This window comes from Mus musculus, chromosome 17 (assembly GCF_000001635.26).
Source record: "Mus musculus strain C57BL/6J chromosome 17, GRCm38.p6 C57BL/6J".
Taxonomy (NCBI): Eukaryota; Metazoa; Chordata; class Mammalia; order Rodentia; family Muridae; genus Mus; species Mus musculus.
Window position 1 is genome coordinate 48,055,086 of NC_000083.6, and position 7,598 is coordinate 48,062,683.

Sequence of the window (7,598 nt, forward strand, 5' to 3'; positions counted from 1 at the left end):
CTCTCCACCTCTTCCCTCCATCTCTCTCTTCCCTCGGCTCCCCCTGCGGCTTGCCAGCTGCCAGGAGATGACATCTCCTTTCATGTTTGGGGCTGAGCACGGCTTTGAATGTTCGTTTGATTCCGTTAAGATAATAGCTGGTTCACTGTCAGATGCAGACTGATCAGTTAAAACCTTAATCACTGCCTGTCTCCTCACACGGCACTTATTTTTTAAGAGATTAATCCCTTCAGCCCTGCTCCGGCTCACATTCAGCCTGGAAGAAAAAAAAAGGCAGCGTTTGTGTTAGCCATGTTATTGTTATCATTGCTGTTCTCATTATTCCGTGGGTGACCTCCCTCCCTCCGTCCCCTCAGTCAGCTATTCCGGCCTTTTTTGCTTCTGTACTCTCAATCTTCCCCAGATGGCTTGCATGTTCTCTCTCTCCCTCCCTTGTACACACACACACACACACACACACACACACACACACACACACGCTCTGATATGGCTTTCCATAGTGCGAGCTATATCTATCTGTGCATTCCGTGTGAGCCTGACATCCTCATTTGCACTTTCATGTTCTCCACACCATACAGGACGGCACGCATAAAGGAAGGCAGCTCAGAGGAGCCGCTGTGTGTCTTGGACGGAGTCGTGTTTTCCAGTCCCAACAGCCCCCAGATAACCACATCATGTGTGGCTTCGAGAGGAACCTCATTTCTTTCATCTTCCCCATGTTCTGGGGAGGAACAGACACACTGGCACATATATGGCACACAGACACCATGACCAAGGCAAGTCTTATAAAAAAACCAACATTTAATTGGGGCTGGCTTACAGGTTCAGAGGTTCAGTCCATTATCATCAAGGTGAGAGCATGGCAGTATCCAGGCAGGCATGGCGCAGGAGGAGCTGAGAGTTCTATGTTGCAACAGTGACCCCATCTTTTGTTACTTTGGGACTTCCCCACCTCTGTTCAATAATCACAGTTCTTCCCGTTGGCCCCATTGTAACAGCTACAGCATCGGCTAAAAGGTCTACACCTTGAAGCATTAAGGCTCGAGCATCCGCACCAAATTTTCCTTGGCAATAGATCGTGCCAGAACAGTGGCAGTGGTGGTGCCATAGCAGCGATGGCTGCCCCTTCCTGGATGGGGTACATCAAAAGGCACAGTGGTGTTTGCAGTTGCTGGTGATGGCATCAGGAAGAAAGAAAGAAAGAAAGATTCTGCTTCCCAGACATGGGACAGGGGACTTAGAAGTCTAGCGCCCTCACTGGCAAAGTTCTCCTCTTGCCTCACAGGGTAGCTTGGAGAGCTGGTGGTCTGGTGCTATCCGACTGGGTTGGCATCACTAGCGGGTTGGAAATCTTGGAGGAGTGACCATTCAGTCTGCTTAGGATCCAGTTTCCTTCTTTAACGGAAGAGTCACAAGCGGAGCGATGGCTGATGCTTGTAATCCCAGCACTTGGGCAGCCGTGGCAAGAAAAGTGCCACAAATAGGAGCCTGGGTTATGTAGTGAGTTCTGGATAGCCTGAGCTACAGTGTGAGATCCTGTCTTAAGCAAAAGAACTAGATAGAGCTGGCTGTGGGTGGCGGCTCACTCCTATAATCCTAGCACTTAGAAGGCTGAGGTTGTGTGTGTGTGTGTGTGCGCGCACGCGCGCGCGCGTGTGTGTGTGAATGTGTGTGTGTGTTAGCGTGAGTTTTAGCCTGGACAGCATAAGATCCAGTTTTATAAAACAAAACAAAGAATAAAATAAAAAACAAAAATAAAAATTAATAAAAAGTAATAAAATAGAACAGGCCAGAGACTGCATGCTTAGTGCTTGGCACCTGATGAGCAGCGAGTTCTGCATGCTAGAGTCATGCCTGTTCAATAACGGCGCACTGGACACATCCATGTGCCCAGCAGCACTTGGTTACAGAGTTGAATGAGCTACTGTCTCCTCTCTTCGTGGCTGCTCACCTGAGTGCATAGGCAGAGAAGCCAACTTGTATGTATGTGTGTGGGGGGGGACTGTGGGTATGCATGCATGTGTGTGGAGGCCAGATATTGATGTCTGTCCTATCAGGCTTTACAGGAGCAGTGGGATGACAAGGGTCCTCTGGATCTAGGTTCCGATTGGAGCCCAGGACACGGGATCTTGTGCTGGGCAGGAGCGTGAGGACGGGGAGATGGGAATGGGGCTGAAGGGTGAAGGAAAGGCTGAGGTCTGGGTGGGAGAACGGAGACACAGAGGTGCCTCCGGCTTCCACTTCCAAACAGAAGCAGGGGCTGGAAAGGGTTGGAGGGGGCTGACACCTCCTCTGGCTGCCTGTGCCAGCAGGAGGCGGCCCGGGGTTAATGGCATGACATCCCTGCGGCAGTCTGCCCGATGGGCTTCTGATGCCTTTTCTAATTTGGTAGCTCTGAAGATTAGAAGGCAGGGAGAAGAGAGTTTTCCTCTTGAAGGTTATTATCCTGCCGACTCCCCGGGCGCCCAAGGGAGGGAGTCAGCGTGTTCCAGGAGAAGAGGAAGCAGGGCCTGGCATTCTGGATCGGGTGCCCCTGGGGAGCCGGGAGGGAGCTGGGGCTGGAGCAAATAAAATTGATGCTATAAATGGATCCGGTGCTGGTTGAAATGGGAGCAGAGCCGTCTCAGCTGCAGAACTGGGAGGTAGTGGGGGAGGGGACTTCTTACAAGTAGACCTCACAGATGCTAAGAGCTGAAGGGTCCCAGATTTACCTCCTGGTTCCCCCAAGCAGAGGACAGTGCCACCAGGGTATTGAAAGTCTTTCCACCATGAAGACTTTTGGAAGCAGGGTCTGGCTGGGAGCTAACCTGGGCTCCCCCAGGGCAAGTTGAGGGTCTCTGGATTGCAGATCACCTGGACCCTGTTCTGAAGGATTCGCTCCATCTCTGGCCATACTCTCAGCATACACTGGAGACAGAGAAGGAAGAAAGACAGTGGCAAAGCTGGGATGGGAGAAGGGGGGAGGAATCAAAACAGGAAAGGGAGATGGAGAAAAGGAACAATGGCTTGAATCCAGGGTGCCAAGCTACGCACGGAGTCGCAGGGGGGACACGAAGCAATGGAGGGAGTTGGGACCCTGGGGACTTACTAGAGGAGGCAGAGCACAACCGTGTGCAGAGGGATCCAGACTTGTTGATGGCTGCATAGGATAACCAGTGGCATCAGGAAAGCCAAGGGGGGCGACCCCCTTCCGTGTAATCCCCAAACTAGGGCTGATGCAGCTGCATCCTCAGATGGACTCCAGCCAGGGCCAGGGAGTGAGCCTCTGCTGAAAGAGAGAGGTGCTAAGGCGAGGAGGTGCTTAGTGTCTCGATCTTGATTCTGGTGACGAGGAGGGCTGGTACCTCTTCTGAAGTGTCCTCTTCTAAAGCCACCAAACCCTCCACGCATCCCTGCCTGCTGTCTATGATCAATGTTCTGGATCTGTCCCCACTTCCCCTGGGAAGCACTCCTACGACCACCCCAGCTTATAGCAGAAATTCTGCTTCCATTCTAAAAACCTACAACGTTATCTTCAAAGCTTGCTTGCTTTCCCTTGAAAGCAGTGATCTTGATTTATTTGTTTCTGTATCTGCTTCTCTAGCACGGCCATACACACAGGGGGCGCCCGATGATAGTACCTGTTTGATGAGTGAATGGTATATATATTTTAATGTCATTATAAGAGCGCCCGATGGGGGCTGGAGAGATGGCTCAGCGGGTAAGAGCACTGACTGCTCTTCCAAAGGTTCTGAGTTCAAATCCCAGAAACCACATGGTGGCTCACAACCACCCGTAATGAGATATGACACCCTCTTCTGTTGCTTCTGGAGACAACTACAGTGTGCTTTCATATAAGAATAAATAAATCCTTAAAAAAAAAAAGACAAAAGAAATGTGATTAAAAAAAAAAAAAAGAGCGCCCGATGGTAGTACCTGTTTAATGAGTGAATGGTATATATATTTTAATGCCATTATAAGAGGCTTGAGGTAAGACAGAGAGCTCCAAGGCAGCTCTGTCCTTGTACGCAGGAACAAACCACACCAAAGCAGCCATCAGCCACTGTGTACTGAGAGAAGCCGTTAGTAGCCAGAGCTAGAGTGTGGCTGGCGTGGGGTAGGTAGGGTGAGGTGGTACCGCTTGCCTAGTCTGTTCTTCCAAGAAGCGATCTTTATTAGATTATGTCAAATGTTTTTGGAGGTCAGGAATCCTGAGTTCAATTTCTACCCTGACCCACAAGCTATCCTGATGTCCTTAGGTGGAGACCTGTCTCTGAGTCTCAATCTCTCTAATAGGCTGAGACGCTGAACTGGGTGCCTCTGAGGTCCTCTTCAGAGACTGTGACCTCTGTTAAGCACTAGCCCTGAGGTCACACCTTGGTCACTCTGAGAGTTTTCCCTACCCTGGTGTAATTAAGACTCAATGTGACAGGAAAGGACAGCTTGGGGACGGGTCATGGGGAGGGGCAATGGGAAGGGGTGATGGGAGGGTTTGTCTAAAAGAGACCTGACAGAGAAGGCTGGGAGGATACCAGTCTACTACCCACTGGAGAGTCTGATGGCCCCTGGGTAAAGGAAGCCTGAGGTCTGGGCAGGGGTGGCCTCCGGGGCAGTCTGTACCCAGCATTCTCTTCCCAGGCCAGTAAGGTATCTAATGTATTAGATATCTCAAATGGGCTTTTGCGAGACAGGGTTTCTCTGTGTAGTCCTGACTGTCCTGGAACTCACTCTGTAGATCAGACTGGCCTCGAACTCAGAAATTCGCCTGCCTCTGCCTTCCAAGTGCTGGGATTAAAGGCATGCGCCACCACGCCCGGCCAAAGGGGCCATTTTTAACAGTCCACCGTGATAAAATGAAAATATATAACAGCTAATTGATACTGATAGCCAGAAAGAAAATGCTAGTTGTCTCTATAATTGTATTTTTTTAACAAGGTTTTTTTTTTTTTAAGATTTATTTATTTATTATATGTAAGTACACTGTAGCTGTCTTCAGACACTCCAGAAGAGGGAGTCAGATCTCGTTTTGGATGGTTGTGAGCCACCATGTGGTTGCTGGGATTTGAACTCCGGGCCTTCGGAAGAACAGTCAGGTGCTCTTACCCACTGAGCCATCTCACCAGCCCTATAATTGTATTATTAAGCATTCAACTAAGCTAAAGGATAAGAAACCAAGGCAAAAATAGGCCAGGAATGGTGGTGCACACCTTAATCCCAGCACTTGCGAGGCAGAAGCTGCTGGGTCTCTGAGTTCAAGACCAGCCTGGTCTACACAGGGAGTTCCAGGACAGCATGGGCTACATAGTGAGACCCCGTCTCCAAACAAACAAACAAACAAACAAACATACAAGCAAATAATGAAAAGGAAAGAAAGAAAAGACTAATTGGTATCAGAATATCATTGTTATAAATATTGTATCAGTATATCATATCAGTATATCATTCTGGAGGTGGGGTGGGGCAGAGACCCATGGAAGGAACTCTAAACAGCAAAGGTTTCATTTTAGAAGCTGAGGAGGGCAGAGATTGGCTTAGAGACTTTGGGTCTGTTACTTTGACTCTGCAGATCTGTCACTGTGTATTTCTGAACCCTCCTTAGCAGCCTCTGCAGTCACAGAAGCTGACACAAGCTAACTGAAGCAGCTCCAAGCCCTGGGATCAGTTTTCTCCAAGAACCTGGCTGGAGTAAGCCTGTGGCCTGTTCCGGGATGATGCATACAGGAGAATCCTTCAAATGGATTGGGGAAATCACACAGGATACACTCTTTAACATGGAATGTGTAGCTCAAGTGTGAGCATTGCTTCTTGGAACCCAATATCAACCGCAGAAATGGCTTAGAACACAGCATAAAAGAAGTTTGTTTTTTTTTTTAATTTAATTTAATATAAAGTTGCCCTGGAAAGATGGCTTCGCAGTTACAAGTATTGCTGCTCTTTCAGAGGACCCATGTCCAGTTCCTAGCACCCACAGGGTGGCGGCTCACAACTGTCCACATACATAACTTACATATATCTGGATAAAACACTTAGACAGATAAAATGAAAATAAAAAAATCTTTTAAAATGTAAAGTTTATATTTAATGTTTCAAGGCTCAATTTTTATCACTGATCTAAGACAGCTGCTGGTGGATGATATTAATAAAAAAAGCAGCTGGGAATTTATTTATTTATTATTTATTTATTTATTTATTTATTTATTTATTTATTTATGTATGTAAAAGACAAGCTCTCACTATGTAGCATGGGCTGGCCTCAAACTCACAGAGCTTCAACCTGCCTCTGTCTCCCTCGTGCTGAGATTAAAGGTAGATGCCACTAAGCATGGCTGGCTGACTTATTTTTTAAATTGAAAATATATTTTAAATTAGGGGCATGTGTGTCTTTGTGTGGTTGTGTGGATGTAAGCACAGGTGCCCGTTGAGCCCAGAGAAGGGCACTGGGTACCTTGAAGCAGGAGTTACAGGAGGTGGTGAGCTGCCTTATCTTGGATGCTGGGAACAAAACTCAGGTCAGCCATAGGGACAGCAAGCACTCTTGGTTGCTGAGTGATCCCTCCAGCCCCCACCTTTCTTATTTTTGCTTGGAGCATCTTTGCTGCCAGGCTCAGTGGTAGAATGATTGTTCAGCGTGGCTTTTACAGGAGTCCCTTTGAACCAGAGGCTCTCGGCTGTCTGCCTCCTTCCCAAGGACATTTGGCAGTACCAGGAGGCACTTCAGAAGGGCTGAAAGCAGGGGATATTAGCAGCTGCTGGGTAAGAGTCAGGGTGCTGTTAAATGTCCCCTGAGTCACAGGACCACTGTGCAGCGAAGACTCTGCCGACTCTGCTCTAGATGTCCAGAGTGACCACTCTCCCTCTAAAGCTTGATGACCTTCTAGCACCTGTCCCCTAGTGACAGACATCCACGGTAGTGGCCAGTGTACAGAGGACCAGCTCCCACCTGCTGCAGGCTCAAGGGAACCAGGTTTCAGCTTCCCTATCTGGCTGTCTCTCACCAGATACTAGATAGAATTGCACCCCACCCCCAAACTCTTTTTTTTAAAAAAATTATTATCTGTAAAAGGAGGATTTAATAATATGGACTTCACTGGCTGCAGCGAAGATTGGCTGCGATAACGCCCGAGAAGGTAATTGCGACCGTGAGTCTAATTATGGGGGAGATATGCGGGACATGAGTGAAGCCCGCAAGCCAGAGCCTGCCATCTTTTCCTAAGATGAGGTTCAGTTGATGGGGGAAGGGCCTTCTGACTTCTCAGATCCCTCCCTTTTTCATAGGGAAAGGAATGGAGGGGCAGGGAGTCCCTGGCCTAGGAGGTCCCCAAGGAGGAACTCCAGGATCCATCCTACCGGGCCTGGATGCCACTTCCCAAGACAGTAGCAATTATGGCATTCAAATGGTTGACACCAATTAACAGTACTGTGAGACTACAGTGGCTGTTGCTGGTGCCTTGGCTTTGCATATCTTAAGGGACTGACAGAGGGCTGACCCGCAGGGCCACTGGCTTCCCCAGGTCTCAGCTCTTCCTGTGGCACCAATTTCTGGAGCCAAACTACTGCGGTGGCCTGGCTGGTTTGCAGGATAGAACTGTGTCCACTAGACAGAGCTATATGCATCTTCT

General features: G+C 48.7%; 1 long non-coding RNA gene and 1 pseudogene across 1 annotated transcript; both read right to left on the bottom strand.

The window, feature by feature from the left end:
• On the bottom strand, window positions 909-3,390 carry LOC108168361. Its single transcript, XR_001782304.2, has 2 exons — window positions 3,089-3,390; window positions 909-2,907 (listed from the first exon to the last, which is right to left on the bottom strand). It is a non-coding gene; the product is annotated as an uncharacterized LOC108168361 (long non-coding RNA).
• On the bottom strand, window positions 910-1,062 carry Gm20596 (predicted gene, 20596; annotated as a pseudogene).
• Window positions 3,391-7,598: the final 4,208 nt, after the last annotated feature.